Here is an 18,518-nt window from a genome sequence, read left to right as displayed (position 1 = left end):
ATATCGCTTGAAGATGATTATCTTATGAAGTATGATATTATTTCAAAACAACAACCCTTAAATCAAAAAGTTTTGAAAGTTAGAGATCCCTGGCAAGATTTTTATTTGTGATCGTCTGATTCATAGAAACTGGTAAAGTAATCTAAATTTGATCAGTTTTTTTCTATGTGGTCTGAGCTGCCTGATGATTCTCTAGACTCATGGAACTTAGAAATAAAGGATTATTGAATAAACACGGCAGTTAGAATATTTTTATATGAAATGTTCTGATACATGGTGGCAATCACCATTTTTAATGAGCTGTCAAGAACAGGGCAACGGCTATTTTTGGCATAGCTTTCCAAATCAATCAAAGATCAAATACACCATCAGTAAACCATAAATAGCAGGTACTACTTCCTTATCCGTTGCCAAAACTGAGGGGTATTAAGCAGCATGTTGTAGTGGATAGAGCATGGGCCTGAAAGTCAGAAGGTCATGGATTCTAATCCCGGCTCTGCCTCATGTCTGCTGTGTGACCTTGGGCAAGTCATTAATTTTTCTGGGCCTCAGTCACCTCATCTGTAAAATGGAGATTAAGAGTGTGACACAGGGACTGTGTCCAACCTGATTAACTTGTATCTACCCCCCGGCTTAGAACAGTACTTGGCACATAGTAAGCACTTAACAAGTGCCATTATTATTATTATAATTACAAATTGGGAGCAGCATGGCCTAATGGAAAGAGAACAGAACCCTGCCACTTGTCTGCTGTGTAATCTTGAGCAAATCGCCTAATTTCTCTGTGCCTCAGTTCCCTCTTCCACAGAATGGTAGTTCAGTATCTTGCCCCTTCCTACTTAGAATGTGAGCCTCACATAGGACCTGATTATCTTATATCTACCCTAGTTCTTAGTACAGTGCTTGTCATGTAGTAAGTGCTTGACAAATACCACAATCAATGTCATTATTATTGGATGATTGAAAGTTCTCACATTGTAGTGCCATGGGATTCCTTGTCCCACCCTTCTGTTCATTTCATAAAATATCCCTTCCCTAACCAACACTCTCCATACCACACCACACCAGGTTGATCTCCCTCTGCCCATTTTATGGGATGGCATAGTAGAGCATTCTGATGTTTAGTTAGCCCCTCAATGTAGAGCACCAAATTGTTTTGTACTTTTCCAAGTGTGTAGCACAGTGCTCTGCATCCAGTAAGCACTCAATAAATACCACTGTTTGACCGATTTAGCATTAATTCAATAGACACAGAAGACACAATCCCTGCCCTTGAAGATCTTGCAATCTAACAGAGATGTGTAATGATAATAATAATCATTGTAGTCTTTAAGTACTTACTGTGTTCTGAACACTGTACTAACGACTGGGGTAGAGACAAGATAATTAGGTCCCACATGGGCCTCATAGAAGTGGAAGGGAGAACAAGCATTAAATCCCCATTTTACACATGAGGAAATCAAGGTACTGCACAAGGTAGAATGGCAGACAAATGGCAAAATCAGGATTGGAACCCAAACACCTGACTTGGAGGCCTGTCCTCTTTCTGCTAGGCCAAACTGCTTCCATCTAGAAGTCCATAATCTACAGCAGTCCTCCACTCCATCTGGCTGATGTCACCACAGCTATGAACAGGAACTGAATTGGGACTGTAACTTTCTTCCTTGGACTTCCATATTTTAGCCTAGATGGACAATAATTAGTTGCCTGGGCCTCTTTGAGAATCTTGTCTTTTTTCAGTCTCCCTTCCATCTCACCTTTCCTGTCTTTCTATTTCTCACCTCTCTGATTAATCAATGGTATTTACTGAATACTTACAAGAGAATATCAAAAGGAAGTCATCATATGCTTCGTTGACTATAGTAAGGTCTCTGACTGCATGGATCATGTGAAGCTCTGGAGCATATTAAGGAAAATGGGCATGCCAGACCATTTGACTGTATTAGCATGGAACCTGTATGGCAGGCAGGAGACTACAGGAAGAACAGAATATGGAGAAATTGATTGTTTTCCCATTAGTAAGGGTGGAGAGACAAGGATGTTTCTTATCACCTTATCTGTTCATCTTTTATGCTGAAAACAAAATGATAGAAGCTGGACTGGATGAAGACAAATGGGGAGTAAAGATTGGAGGAAAGAATATAAACAACCTTTGTTATGCTGATGATACTACCCTATTAGCAGAAAGTGAAGAAAATTTGAAGAGCTTATTTTTAAAAGTTAAGGAGCAGAGCAAAAAAATAGGTCCTGCATTTGAATGTCAAGAAAATAAAGATCATGACAACTAGAAGTTCTAACACATTTAAAGCAGATGGAGAGAAGACTGAAATAGTTGACAATTTTTCTCTCTTGGGATCGACAATCAATAATAAAGGAACCAGTAGTCAAGAAAAACGCCAAGATTAATGTTAGGAAGATTTGTTATGTAAAGCCTAGAAAAAACATGAAATGTGCTGATGTAAGTATTGCCACAAAAATACAGATTGTCAATTCTGTAGTGTTTCCAGCGACAGTGTATGACTCAGAAAGCTGGACAGTGAAAAAACTGTAGAAAAATAATCAATTCTTTTGAAATGTGGTGTTGGAGAAGACTTTTGTGAATACCATGGACTTCCCAAAAAACAAACAAATGGCTTTGGAAGCAAATTAAGCCAATGTGATCTTTGGAAGGCCAAATGACTCGACTTAGCATCTTTTGGACACATAATTAGGAGGACTAATTCGCTGGAGTAAGCAATAATGCTAGAAAATGTGGAAGATGTTCCACAGCAACTAGATAGAAACCATAACAACAGTAAGGGAAGAATCATTAACAAGATTACAGATTATGGCTAAAGATAGGACATTCTGGAGAAAATACATCCATAAAGTTGCTATGAATCAGAAACAACCTGACAGCATTTGATAATAGCAATAATAATGTATGCAGAGTATTGTACTAAGCACTTGGGAGAGTATAATACAACAGAGATTATAGACATATTCCCTTCCCACAACCAAAACAATCCTCTCATATCCCCTTTTAGACCTTTTCTTATTCTTCCCATCCTATTCATTTTTCCAAACTGACTCTTATGCTCCTCCCACTACTTATGACTGCATAGGGCAGACAGGTCCACACTGCTGCCATAACAGAACACCAGCCGAAAAATCTAGTACTTGTTCTCCCTCCTAAAAGCACACCTCTTTGATCTACACCCCCCTCTGCTTCTTGCTGCTCATTTTAGTCTGATCCCAGCATTCTCTGTGGGTGGGATAAAGCTAACAGCAGGAAATGGAGATCACACGTCCAGGGCTGCCAAGGCACCGGCCTAAAATTAGTCATGATTGGTGATCCTTCTCAACTGCACGTATCCCCTCTGCGAGTTGGTCATAAATACTCAATGACACCTGGGTGTCGATTGCCCCAAAACTCCAGGAAACCCTGAAACATTGAGTTTCCCTCAGCCTCAAAGCACTTATGTACATATCTGTAATTTATTTATTTGAAGTAATGTCTGTCTCCCCCTCTAGCTCACTCTGGGCATGGAATTTGTCTATCAACTCTGGTAATTGTTTACTACATTGATCAGATAATAGGTGTTTTTAGGTAGGTGAATGATGGACATCTGCATTTAGGGATCCACCAACCAGGTGCTTGGGAGAACATAATAGAGTTGGTAAATAAAAAATCTACTCTCAAGGAATTTACAGTTGAGTGGGGAGAGCTGGACACTAAACTAATTTACAGATAATGGAAAGGAAAAAGGGATATATATATATATATATATAAGGGTTAGCGCTTAAGTAATAATGATGATGGTATTTGTTTAGTGCTTACTATGTGGGAAGCGCTGCTCTAAGCGCTGGGGTAGATGCAGGTTAATCAGGTTAGATACAGTCCCTGTCCCACATGGCGATCACAGTCTTAATCTCCACTTTACAGTTGAGATGACTGAGGCTCAGAGAAGTGAAGTGACTGGCCCAAGGTCATACAGCAGACAAGTGGAAGAGCAGGGATTAGAACCCAGGTCCTTCTGACTCTCAAGGCCCTGTTCTATCCACTAGGCTATGCTGCTTCTCTTTGTACACAATTGTTAAGGAGACTGTGAATGCAAGTCAGAGCACTTAATAATAATAATAATAATGATGGCATTTGTTAAGTGCTTACTATGTGCCGAGCACTGTTCTAAGCTCTGGGGAAGATACAAGGTAATCAGGTTGTCCCACATTGGGCTCACAGTCTTAATACCCATTTTACAGATGAGGTAACTGAGGCACAGAGAAGTTAGGTGACTTGCCCAAAGCCACACAGCTGATCAGTGGCAAAGCCGGTATTAGAACACACAACCTCTGACTCCCAAGCCCAGGCTCCTTCCACTATGCTGCACTACTTGCAATTGTGAAGGGTTATAATTTAGAGAACTCCACTTAGATCTGCTCCCTTTTTTCACCCTTCCCACAGGCCCCCAACATTTATGTACGTATCTGTAATTTCTTTATTTCTATGAATGTCTGTCTCCCCCTCTAGACTGTAAGCTGGTTGTGGGCAGGGAGCGTATCTATCAACTCCATTGCATTGTACTCTCCCAAGCGCTTAGTATAGTGCTTTGTACCTAGTAAGCGGTCAATACATCTCATTGGTTGATTGATTGAGAAGTGTAAAATTAATCTCAAAAGGCCTCCTGGGTGAAATGTGATTTTAGTTGGGATCTGATGATAGGGAGAGCTGTGGTCTGTTGGATTTAAAGAGGGATGGAGTTCCAGGTGAGCAAGAGAGTGGTGGGAGAGTTGAGAACAAGGCACAGTGAGTAGTTTAGCTTGAGGGAAATGAAGATGGCAAGCTAGGGTATAGCAGATGAAGAGGGTGAATAAATCAGAGGGAGAGACAGCATGGCTTAGTGGAAAGAGCATGGGCTTGGGAGTCAGAGGTTGTGGTTTCTAATTCCAGCTCCACCACTTATTAGCTGTGTGACTTTGGGCAAGTCACTTCACATCTCTGTGCCTCAGTTACCTCATCTGTAAAATGGGGATTAAGACTGTGAGCCCCATGTGGGGCAACCTGATGATGCTGTATCTACCTCAAGGCTTAGAACAGTGCTTGGCATATAGTAAGTGCTTAACAGATATCATCATATATATTGCTATTATCATTATTAGAGACATGATTGAACACCTTAAAGTTGGTGTTTCTGTTTTAATGCACAACAGTACTTCTCCATCCCTATTGACTCCCTTGCCCATTATCCATGCCGCCTCTTTCAGACTTTTAACTTCTTCCTCAAACACCCTACTATTCTGCCCCCCCATCTCTTGCCCTTAATTCCCTCATTCATTCAATTGTATTTATTAAGCATTTACTGTGTGCAGAGCACTGTAGAAAGCCCTTGGGAAAGTACAAAACAACAATAAAGAGTGGCAATCCCTGCCCAATGAGCTCATAGTCTAGAGGAGGGGAGACAGACATCAATAAAAATGAACAGAAATCAACATACATAAATAAAATTGCAGATATATACATAAATGCTGTGGGGCAAGGGGCAGGAAAAGCAAAGGGAGCAAATCAGGGCGAAGTAGAAGGGAGTGGGAGAAGAGGAAAAGTGGGGCTTAGTCTGGGAAGGCCTCTTGGAGGACGTGTCTTCAGTAAGGCTTTGAAAGGGTGGGAGGAGAGTAATTGTCCATTAGATTTGAGGAGGGAGGGTGTTCCAGGCCAGAGGCAGGACTTAGGCCAGGGGTCAGCAGCGAGACAGGTGAGATTGAGGTACAGTGAGAAGGTTAGCACCAGAGAGCAGAGTGTGCAGGCTGGGTTGTAGAAGGAGAGAAGCGAGGTGAAGTAGGAGGGGGCAAGGTGATGGAGAGCTTCAAAGCCAGTGGTGAGGAGTTTTTGCTTGATACAGAGGTGGATAAGCAACCACTGGAGATTTTTGAGGAGGGGGGTGACATGTCCTCAGTGTTTCTGTAGAAAGATGATCTGGGCAGAGGATGAAGTATGGACTACAGTGTGGCGAGGCAGGAGGTTGGGAGGTCAGCAAGGAGGCTGATGCATCTTACAAATGGAATAGGATGAATGATAAATTGATATAATTGAAACCATCCAGCACGATCTCCCAAAAATCTTCCCAGCTCCTCTCCAGTCCCTCCCTCCTCCTGCCCACTTCAACTCTAACACTCTTACTGAAAGCATTTTCAAGAGGACATCTTCTGTCTCTTCTCAAAATTTACTCCCCTCCACCTGCATGTCTGACCCCATTCTTTTACACCTTATCAAATCACTTGCCCCCCAATTATTGAATCTTTAATCGCTCACTTTCATATGGCTCCTTCCCATGGTTTTCAAGCATGCCTGTGTATCATCTATCCTAAAAAACCCTCCCTTGACCCCAGGGGCCCCCTGTAGTTATGTAGCTCCTACCATTCTTCATCATGCTTCTTGAGCAAGATGTCTAACACCCTCTGCTTCTACTTCCTCCCCTCCAGTTCTCTCTTTGACACCCTATCATCTGGCTTCCTCCCCTCCTTCATTCCATGGAAATTAGCTGGGATTACCAGTGACCTACTTCTTGTCAAATCCAATGGCCTGTACTCCTTTCTAATCTTCTTGGACCTCTCAGATGTCTTTGACACTGTTGACCACCCACTTCTCCTTGGCTTCACTGTCACTGTCTTCTTGATCTCCTATCTTTTTTGGCTTTTCCATCTCAGGCTCTTTCCCTGAATCCTCCTCTGCTTTCCTCCTTTTGAGTCTGGGAGTCCCTCAAGTTTCAGTTCTAGGTCCCCTTCTATACTCCATCCTCAGCAACTCCTCTTCAGTCTTGCATTCCCTTCTGCCCCAAGGACATCTCTACATGGATGAAGCAGCATGGTGTAATGAATAGAGCATGGGCCTACGAGTCAGAAGGTCATGGGTTCTAATCTCAGCTCTGCCATGTGTCTGCTGTGTGATCGTGGGCAAATCACTTCACTTTTCTGTGCCTCAGTTACCTCATCTTTAAAATGGGGATTAAGACTGTGAGTCCCATGTGGGACAAGGACTGCATCCAACCCGATTTGCTTGTATCCACCCCAGCACTTAATACAGTGCTTGGCACATTGTAAGTGCTTAACAAATACCACTATTATTAGTACTATGTTTAGGCAGCACCTCAAGCTTATTATGTCCAAAATTGAACTTCTCATCCTCCCACATAGCTTCCCGATCACAGATGACAACACCACTATTCTCCTTAACTCTGAAACACAAACTAGGCATTATCCTTCACCTTCTAGATTGGTAGATTTGGGAATCATGGTAGTCGAAACCATGGGAGTGAGTATATAAAAAACCTTGAAGGACACCCATGGTTGGATGATGGGAAGCAAAGAAAACTGGAGAAACAGACAGAGAAGAAGAGGTCAGAGAGGTAAGAGGCCCATTTACTTGTTTTGATGTCTGTCTCCCCCTTCTAGACTGTGAGCCCACTGTGGGCAGGGATTGTCTCTATTTGTTGCTGAATTGAACTTTCCAAGTGCTTAGTACAGTGCTCTGCACACAGTAAGTGCTCAATAAATACAAATGACTGGATGATTGAAAGAGGATGCCCTATTAGTATGGAAGTGTTTTCTACATGGAATATTAACTAGGAGATTTTTTGGCTTTTTCTTTTTTAAAAAATATGTAAGAAGGAAAGTCACCACCTTGGTCTTCAAATACAATTTTTCATGTTGTTTGCCATGTCATTTCCATACATGGAGAGGTCTCCAGGGAGGGCTTCTAGACTGTGAGCCCACTGTGGGCAGAGATTGTCTCTATCTGTTGCTGAATTGTACTTTCCAAGCACCTAGTACAGTGCTTCGCACATAATAAGTGCTCAATAAATACGATTGAATGAGCGAATGAATGAATGACCCTCTCCATCAGACAAGTGGTCAGAACACCTGGTGCAGTCTAGAGTCGGTCTTGCCTGGAGAGGTAAGCTTCTGTTTATTTTTTAGAAAACTTTTGCATCAAGAGAAAGGTTATGTTTATTAGTCAGAGAATTAAGGTGACTTACCCAAGGTTACACAGAATACAGGTGACAAAGCTGGGATTAGAATTCAGGTCCACTGACTCCCAGGCCCATGGTCTTTCCACTAGACCACGCTGCTTCTCTTGGCCAAGTGTGGTCAAAGAGGTATGAGGGGACATGATTCCTGGTTGCTAAATTGCTCATGGGTGCACGGAATAATTAGCAGCATATCCAGGAGTCTCAGAAATGAAGAATCTGGTATCTGGAGAGTGGCTTTGATGGTTACTTATTTAAGAACTTGAAAACTGGAGTGGAAGGTGCCGTGGGTGATTAATAAAATAGGAATCAAGACATTACAGGACAGCAGTAACAATGAATTATTTAAAAGTTAAGAGGAAGTCTGCTGGAAAAATTGTCAGAAAAGACTAAGTACAAAACCAGGGCATGGATGGGAAGAGAAGAATGCTATTGCCTCCTGGAGGAATCAGGGTAGAAAATTCAAATCAGAAAAGAATCAGAAAAGGGTGAATGAGGCACATTTGAATGTACAGTAATCCCATCATGCTATCAGGTCAAAAATGTTCAGAAGTGAATAGGATGTAATGGAAATGGAAAGAGCCAGTGGGACAGAATTGTAAAATTGGAACCCGCAAAACTAAGTGGTGTGGGTTTTTTTTATTTTTTCTCCATCAATGTTTTCTGTATTTGTATGTGGCCGCTGCTTAACTTTTAACAAACCCTTGCAATAAGTGGTATAATGAGGTAGAGCCGTCCTGTTTGTAAATTGGCTACTCTGGGAGCACATTACCTCTCTCAGACCGCTAGGGTACCATTTAGTAAATGACTGTTTCTGGGCATTGAATGCCCCTCAAGGAGCGTGGAAGAAGTAATGCACACCCTAAAATGCCTAACTAACTAGTGGGGAGTAAATTATAAATTAGGAGATTCTGGATGAATGTGTTCAATGTACTTAAAGCTCTTGAAGAAAAGCACTTCAGAAAGTCTAGGACCTCTTATTACTGTTATTTTCTTCCTTTTCTTTTTCTCTCCTCATATCACAGCGTTGAAGCTACACAAATGCTTTGCGTCGGTAGAGAGGCTTGATCTGAAAATCTCAAAGCACTGTGCAGGCGTTAATTAAGCTTTACAGTGCCACCAGGAGGTAGGGGCTGTGTTTTCATCATTGAGATGGGTTAGACATAGGCTGCGTGACTCTAGCAAGAGTCATTGGCAAAGAGTTAAGGATACAGATGGGAATAGAACACAGCAGGTCTGGGTACAGCATTACCAGGCAATGATTAAAAATCAAAAGAGGAAAAAGACCAGATGTAACCCTTCTTGTGTCAATTTCAAAATTCTAAGCTTGTGAAGAAACATAAAAAAAAATCACGAGATGGCCTCTGGATTGTCACAGATGAATAGAGGATTTATAATCTTGAAACTGCGAGGGGAATGACTTACATTTGTACCATTTCCTATTTTGATTACAATCATTGTCCTGCGAGCAGATTCATGTTGTGCCTTTTTTTATTCCTTTTGCAATCCATCATGAGGAGACATCAGCATGGTAATGTCTCCTTACATTCTCTGGAACAGTAAATGCCCTGTATTACTTCGACCTTTTCCATTTCCCAGTAATTTGATTGGGCAGCCAATCCCATTCTGCTCCGTTCTCCACCTCATTAACCTGGGGAGGGAGAGTTAGACTGGACAGACAATTAGCATCCTGAATGTTAAGAAGGGGAAAGCAAAAGCACACACCAACTTAAGATCTTTCATCTACGGCAGAGGGTATTAAATACTGATCTCTCGTACCTATTTCAAACCTGGTAAAAACATGAAATGGCACAAGATCAGCTGATCCATTTTGGTTTTAAGATGGTAGTGTTCTAATTTGCAGGTGCCATGCTTACTATCTGCATACAAAAATCTTGCAAGCAGTTTGCTTTTGCATGACTCGCTGGACTTTGTGTGAAAGCGGTAAACTTTGGTTCCTACAAAACGCTTCCCTTCTCATCTTAAAGGAGCAGGAAACATGAAAGTTGCCTTCTAGACTGTGAGCCCGTTGTGGGCAGGGATTGTCTCTGTTGCTGAATTGTACTTTCCAAGTATTTGGTACAGTGCTCTGCACAGAGTAAGTGCTCAATAAATATGATTGATGTGAATAAAAGAATGAATGAAAGAAGCTCTATATGAGTCAATAGGGAAGTCAAGAGATACAGAGGATGGAAAGTTCAGATGTCCCTAGGGGCTATCTTGGTGCAGAGGAAGCTGAATTACTCCAGCTCCCAAGGGTTCCATGCAGTGTGGCCTAGTGGAAAGAGCATTAGCCTGAAAGAGGTCCTGGGTTCTAATTTCGACTCTGCTACTTACCTGCTGTGTGACCCTGGGCAAATCCCTTCACTTCTCTGTGCTTCAGTTCCCTCTTCTGCAAAATGGGGACTCAATTCCTGTGCTCCCTCCAGCTTAGAATGTGAGCTCCATGTGGGACCTGGTTATCTTGTATCTACCCCAGTGCTTAATATAGTGTTTGACATATAGTTCATGCTTAACAAATACAAGTTATTATTTTTTATTATTATTATTCTCTCCCACTTACCACTGCTGGGCCAGGAAGGGGGCTTGAGAATGGCAGAGGACCCTGCCGCTTCTTCTTCACTGTCCAGGCTCCCAAAGCAGGACATTGCATCTGGGGAGAGAGGGTCAGGTTTATGCCACCTGATTTTAGTGCCCCAGCGACAGTCTTGGATTCCCCTTTGTAGGAGAAAAAAATCAAATGATGCCAGAGAGCTCAACTCTCATGGACTGAATTGTCTTCAGTCAATCAGTCAATTGTATTTATTGAGTGCTTACTGTGTGCAGAGCAATGTACTAAGCATTTGGGACAGTACAATGCCATAGAGTTAATATGCACGTTCCCTGCCCACAAGAAGCTCACAGACGGTACAGTCTGTGGTCTATTTTGTCACTCTTGTCTCAGAGAAGCAACATGGACTAGTGCACAGAGCCCGGGCCAGGGAATCAGAAGGACCTGGTTTCTAATCCCTGCTCCCTCACTTCTCTGCTACATGACCCTGGCCAAGTCACTTCACTTCTCTGGGCCTCAGTTACCTCATCTGGAAAATGGGGATTGAGACTGTGAGCCCCTCTTGGAACCAGGACTATGTCCAACCCAATTTGCTTGTGTTCCCCTCCCCACCCAGTGCTTAGTACAGTGGCTGGCACATAGTAAGAACTTAACAAATACCACAGTTATTACTATTATTACCTCTATTTGCACATTGCAGGTTTTTGTAGGCCTCCTGGCAGGAGCTCTGAGGAGCCACAAGACGAGGACAATGTCACAGTTTTTGCTTTGCTGCAAGTCATATTTTGCTATGGGCAAGGAATTTCTTCTTGTATTGTATTTTCCCAAGTGCTTAGTACAGTGCTTTGCAAATACTCAATAAATATGATTGACTGACAGGCTCTGTGTGATTTTCAGTGAATTGGTCTCTATGAGGTCGCCTTGTGATTGTGACAGTGCCTCTTCAGAGGTGGCTCAGGGAAAAGCCCTTAGCTCTCCCTTTGAAAACCTTGGAACTGGGTTTCCTTGTTAATAATAATAATAATAAATCATATTTGTTAAGTGCTTACTATGTGCCAAGCAGCTGTGTGACTTTGGGCAAGTCACTAAACTTCTCTGGGCCTCAGTTCCCTCATCTGTAAAATGGGGATTAAGACCGTGAGCCCCACGTGGGACAACCTGATCACCCTGTATCCCCCTCAGCGCTTAGAACAGTGCTTTGCACATAATAAGCACTTAACAAATCACACCATTTTTTTAATCCCGATTTTACAGATGAAGTAACTGAGGAACAGAGAAGTGAAGCGAATTGCCCAAGGTCACACAGCAGACAAGTGGCAGAGCTGGGATTAGAACCCATGTCCTCTGAGTCCCAAGCCCGGGCTCTTGCCACTAGGCCATGCTGCTTCTGCTGCTGCTTCTTGTTCCACTGAGACTTTGGGGATTGGTTCCAGAGCAATTGGCAGGTGTCTTTACTGTCCAGGAAGTGGACATTGAGCCCCCTTGATGCTTCCTCAATTGCTGTTTTTAATATATTGATTGTGTAGGTAGTAGTGAGCTATGTTCTATTCCTACAATGCTTCAAGAGAAATAGTGCAGCTTAGTGAAAAGGGCACCAGCTTGGGAGTCAGGGGCTGTGGGTTCTAATCCCAGCTCTGTCACTTGTCAGCTGTGTGGCTTCGGGCAAGTCATTTAACTTCTCTGTGCCTCAGTTACCTCATCTGTAAAATGGGGATTAAGACTGTGAGCCCCACGTGGGACAACCTAATTATATATATATATATATATATATATTCTACCTACCTGCCCTATCCAACATCCTCTGCTGTCAGGAGCAGATTGAGGAACACCTAAAAACATCTTCCTCAGCCACAATCCTGTAATACATTTGACTGTTCTGATGATCCAAATTGCCTGTTTAAATGGCATTTATTATTCAGTTTTCATTATTGTATGTCCTAGTTATGCAACCCACATTGAAATCTTCCAAAAACATATTAAACAGAGCTTTGAAAACAGCTGCTAGCAAGGCCCTGTAATGATTTAACCCAGGCCACTAGGCAGGAAGGTGGTCTGGCAATGTGACAGTGGCCACTCTCATGGTTCATAGTCACTGCATTGCAGGGATAGCCCTGAGATAGGCAGGGAGAAACAATCAGACTGTGAGTTCACTGTGGGCAGGGGATGTGTCTGTTTGTTGTTGTATTGTACCTTTCCAAGTGCTTAGTACAGTGGTTACCATACAGCAATCACTCCATTAGACTGTGAGCCCATCAATGGGCAGGGATTGTCTCTATCTGTTGCCAAATTCTACATTCCAAGCACTTAGTACAGTGCTGTGCACATAGTAAGCACTCAATAAATACTATTGAATGAATAAATACGAATGAATTAATTAATTAATTAATTAATGAAACAGAAGCATTTAATCCATATGACTCTCCGAACCCTGACTCCATGGGCCCCAGTTCAGTTTTCATGTGCCCGATTCCTGTGGAAATGTGCAAACTTAAATTATGTTGCCAGGAAGGGGAGTATGTGTCTCTGGCCACCGCTGCTCCACTGGGAGGGAATGAAGTTTCCCAGTGACAACAGTGGATGAGCCTCATTCCTGATCAATCAATCAACCAGTGGTATTTTCTGAACACTTAACTGTGAGCAGGGAGAGTACAGTACAGCTGAGTTAGTAGACACATTCTCTGCCCACAATGAGCTTACAGTCTAGAGGAGGAGACATGTTAATATGTCATTTATAATATATAATTTATATTTATATATTAATATGGTGGTGTTAGGCACCCTATTCCAGGCGCAGTACTAAGTACTGGAGTAGATATGAGATAATCAGGTTGGACGCAGTTCATGTCCCATGTGGGGTTGGCAGTCTTAATCTCCATTTTATAGATGAGGTGATTAAGGCACAGAAAAGTTAAGTGGCTCGCAAAAGGTCACATGGCAGAAAAGTGGCAGAGCCAGAGTTAAAACCCAGGACCTCTGACTCCCAGGCTTGTTCACTAGGCCTCGCTGCCTCTCAGAGAGCTGCCCACAAGGAGCTTACAGTCAAAAAGGGGAGACAGACCTGAAAATAAATTACAGATATGTACAAAAGTGCTGTAGGCTTGAAGGTGCAGTGAATTCCATGGATTAAAAAGATACAGATCCAAGTGCCAGGGTGATGCAGAAGGAAGAAGGAGAAGGGAAATGAGGGCTTAGTGGGAAAGACCTCTTGGAGATGTGATTTTTAAAAAACTTTGAATGTGCAGAGTGTGGTAGCCTGTCAGATATGAAGGGGAACAGAATTCCAGGTAAGAAGCAGGACGTGGCCGAGGAGTAGGCAGCAACTTCAGTAAAAAAATGGTTTCAAGTACTAGTACTTTGCCCCATGCTACTCAAACTCTCCTCCCCTGCCAGTCATGTTGTCACTGGAATATGGAACGTAACGAGCAGTAGGCCAGCAGGGCATTCCAACATCAGCAGGACTATTATTATTATTATCATTATTGTGAATTGTATTTATTGAGCACTTATTGTTTGCAAAGCATTGTACTACTAGCCCCACAATCACCCAGAGGATATCTTCAGCTCCAACTGATTGACCGGATGGCACTGAGCAGAAATGTGGAATCAAGAAGGAGAACCCAACGTTAAGAGCTTACACAAACTCCTCCTCAACAAGAAACACTGAAGGAATGTTACAGGCATGCTAAGAGTCATTCCTTCATTCATTCAGTCAATCGTATTTATTGAGCATTTACTGTGTTCACAGCACTCTACTAAGCACTTGGGCGAGTACAATATAACAATGAATAGACACATTCCCTGACCACAGTAAGCTTACAGATAGACATTACTATCCATAAATCAATTACAGATATATACATAAATGAGATGCAGCATGGTGTAGTGGGTTCTAATTCTGCTCTGCAGCATGTCTCCTGTGTGACCTTGAGCAAGCCACTTCACTTTTCTGGGCCTCAGTTACCTCATCTGTAAACTGGGGATTGAGACTGCGAGCCCCATTTGGGACAGAGACTGTTTCCAACCTGATTTCCTTATATCCACCCCAGTGTGTTGAAATAGTGGCAGTAAAATGTATGTAGGGGAAATTAATCAAGAAAAGTCTCATTCAGAATGTATCACTCCATTCCTCAAAAAAGCCTTTCACCCATTTCTCTCTACACCAAGTAGAAACATATGACTACTGCTTTGAGGATTTCCACCAATTCCCTTCCTTATATATTTATCCTCTTCACCTGCTATTCCCAGCAATCATTCTTTGCTATTCTCAGAGAAGCAGTGTGGCCTAATGGTTAGACAAGCCTGGGAGTCAGAAGGACCTGGGTTCTAATCTTAGCTCTGGTACATTTCTGCTGTGTGACCTTGGACAAGTCACCTAGCTTCTCTAGGCCTCAATTACCTCATATGTAAAATGGGGATTAAGAGTGTGAGCCCCATTTGGGACTGTGTCCAACCTGAATGACTTGTATCTACCCCAGTGCTTAGAGCAGTGCTTGGCAAACAGTAAGTGCTTAACAACTACCCAATCATTATTATCATTATTATTACTATAAGGCAATCTTCTTACAGCACCTCACCCTTGACCACTGTTTCTAATCCCTTGCTCACACCCTTCCCCCTCCCTAGAGGGGAAGGAGCTTAAAATCTCCCTAGGTTGTATTGTACTGTACTGTACTTTCCCAATGCTTAGCAGAGTGCTCTGCATTCAGTAAGCCCTGCATAAATACCAGTGATTGATTGATGGATTGATTGTCCCTTTCAGGTCCATTAGATTTGATAACTATACAACTATTTATAGCTATGCCTCCACTTCATTTCCTGTATTTCCTCTTTGACCCTCTACAATCTGATTTTTGCCTCCTTCACTCCGCTGAGACTAATAATAATAATAATAATAATTATGGTACTTTTCAAGTGCTTACTATGTGCCAAGCACTGCTCTAAGTGCTGAGATAGATACAATGTTGGACACAGTCCCTGTACCACAGAGGGCTCAGTCTTAATCTCCATTTTTGACAGATGAGGTAACTGAGGCCCAGGGAAGTGAAGTGACTTGCCCAAGTTCACACAGCCGACATGTGGCAGACTAGGGATTAGAACCCATGACCTTCTGATTCCCAGGCCTGTGCGCTATCCACCAAGCCAAGTCACCCTGCTTCTCCTATGGATGACTGGCTCCAAAGTCACCAGTCAGTTAACCAGTCATTTGCATTTATTGAGCACTTATTGTGTGCAAAGTACTGTATTAAAGGCTTGGGACAGTTCGGTACAACAGATAATAATAATAATAATGTTGGTATTTGTTAAATGCTTACTATGTGCAGAGCACTGTTCTAAGCACTGGGGAAGACAAAGGGTAATCAGGTTGTCCCACATGAGGCTCACAGTTAATCCCCATTTTACAGATGAGGTAACTGAGGCACCGAGAAGTTAAGTGATTTGCCCACAGTCACACAGCTGACAAGTGGCAGAGGCAGGATTCAAACCCATGACCTCTGACTCCCAAGCCCAGGCTCTTTCCACTGAGCCACGCTGTTTCTCTAACAGACATATTCCTTGCCCACAGTGAGCTTGCAGTCTAGAAAGGGAAAGAGACATTAAAATAAATTACCTCCTACTTGCAAAATCTAACAGACTCTTCTCTGTCCTCATCCTCCTTGACCTCGTGGTTATCTTTGATAACGTGGAGCACCCCCTTTTTCCTAGAACACTATCTAACCTTGTTTTTTCTGATACCATTTTTTTCCTCTTCTCTCCACCTCTCTAGCTAACCCTACTCAGACTTTTCACCAGCTCTTCCTCGGACTCCTTCTCACTAACTGTGAGTTTCTTCTCAGCCTACACTCACTCTTTTTGGGATTTCGCCTGTTTCTACATCCCTACAGTTAGCAGCTCTATGTGGATGATTTCCAAATCTAACTCGCTAGCGCTGACCTCTCCTTTTTCTTTAATCTTGCATTTCAGCCAGCTTCCAGGGCATCTACACGAATGTCTCACCAGTACCTCAAGTCAGATGTATGCAAAACTGAACTCTTCATCTTCCTTTGCAAATGTTCAACTCCCACCTAAATTTCCCATCACACCACCATCCTCCCTACCTCTGGAGACCATAACCTTGGCAATTTCCTCAGCTCTTCTCTTCCTTTCAACCACCATATCCAGTTGGTTCTTTCTTCAATAACACACTATACCTCTTCCTCTCCATCTATATGACCACCATTTTGGTTCCAGGAAATTAAGGAACGAGTACCAGCCTGAGAGTCAGAGGACCTGGATTTTATGTTATCAGGAAGAACTGAACAAGCACCACAATTATTATTATTATTATATTCTGACTTTACTACATCAAGAATAATTATTAATATCATTAACAATAGTGTTGTTTGTTAAATGTTTACTGTGTGCCAAGCATAGTACTAAGTTCTGGGGAGATAGCTCTGAGAAGCAGCATGGCTTAGTGGAAGGAGCACCCGCTTGGGCATCAGAGGATGTGGTTTCTAATTCTGACTCTACCATTTGTCTGCTCTGTGACCTTGGGCAAGTGGCTTAACTTCTCTGTGCCTCAGTTACCTCATCTGTAAAATAGAGATTAAGACTGTGAGTCCCACATGAGACAACCTGATTACCTTGTATCAATCCCAGCCCTTGGGACAGTGTTTGGCACAAAGTAAGCATTTAACAAATGACATCATTATTATTATTATTATATAAAATAATCCTTCAGGACACAGTCCCTGGCCCACATGTGGCTCACTGTTTCCCTCCTACTTAGACTGTGAGCCCCAAACGAGACAGGGACTGTGTCCAAACTAATTGACTTGCATCTACCTCAGTGTCTGATGCACTGTAAGCATTTAACAAACACCTTTAAAAAAAAGCCCTGGGGGAGGGGGCGGGGGGTGAGGGAGAACAAGTTTTGAATCTCCATTTTACTGATGAGGATACTGAGGCACAGAGACATTAAGTGACTTATCCTGGGGCATTCAGCAGGCAGGTGACAGAGCCAGGTTTAGAATCCAGATCCTCTGTCTTCCAATCCTGTGCTCTTTCCACTGGGCCACATTACATCAGCCTCCGTATCACCCAAACACAGGCAGGCTTGCACCCGACCTTCCTGGTTGCACTTGTATAATCAATCAATCATATTTATTGAGTGTTTTCCATGTGCAGAGTACTGCACTACGTGCTTGGGAGAGTACAGTGCAACAGAGTTGGTCGACACATTCCCTGCCGACGACAATCTCACAGTCATATCTTTATATTCTATTACTTCCTAGTTGTATTTTTTAATAATTTTTGTCTCCTCCACTTGATTGTAAGCTCCTTTAGAGAAGAAAGCATGTCTACTAATTCTACTGCAGCCTCTCAAGTGCTTATTATATACCGTTGAGTACACAGGAGCTCAATTAATCCCATTGATCAACCGATCATGCCACCTCCCTTTCCGTTCTGAAACATTCATTCATTTTTTCAATCGCATTTATAGAGCGCTTACTGGGTGCAGAGCATTGTACTAAGTGCTTGGAAAGTACAAATTGGCAAGAAATACAGGCAATCCCTACCCAACAGTAGGCTCACATAGTAATTCCCAGTTCTTAACCCTGGCAACAATGGTTTATAGCAATTATTCTCTGATTGTGTTGTCAGGTATATTCTTATGAAAAGTGAAGAGCAAGCATATATGAGGAGTTTCATTCTTTTAAAGGACCTAAAAAATTGAAGTAATATTAAAGTACCGAGAGTCACGTATCTGAAACAATCCCATCCACTCTTCAGGCAAAGAGTCTCTCCACTCCATAGCGAGAGCCCCAAAAGCACACCTGCAATACAATGAAGTTCTTAAATCCCCAAATGTCTTGCCTATAAATTATTTATAGGTGTTTTGTTTTTTGTTTGTTTTCCAGTTTGTTAACGGTTTCGAGTAAATCCTCCTTCTTCCTTTCAAGTGTTTTTACGCAGTGAATCTCTCA

Source organism: Ornithorhynchus anatinus, chromosome 1, assembly GCF_004115215.2.
Source record: "Ornithorhynchus anatinus isolate Pmale09 chromosome 1, mOrnAna1.pri.v4, whole genome shotgun sequence".
Lineage (NCBI taxonomy): Eukaryota > Metazoa > Chordata > Mammalia > Monotremata > Ornithorhynchidae > Ornithorhynchus > Ornithorhynchus anatinus.
The sequence above is the reverse complement of the archived record's forward strand: the minus strand, read 5'-3'. Positions refer to the sequence as shown.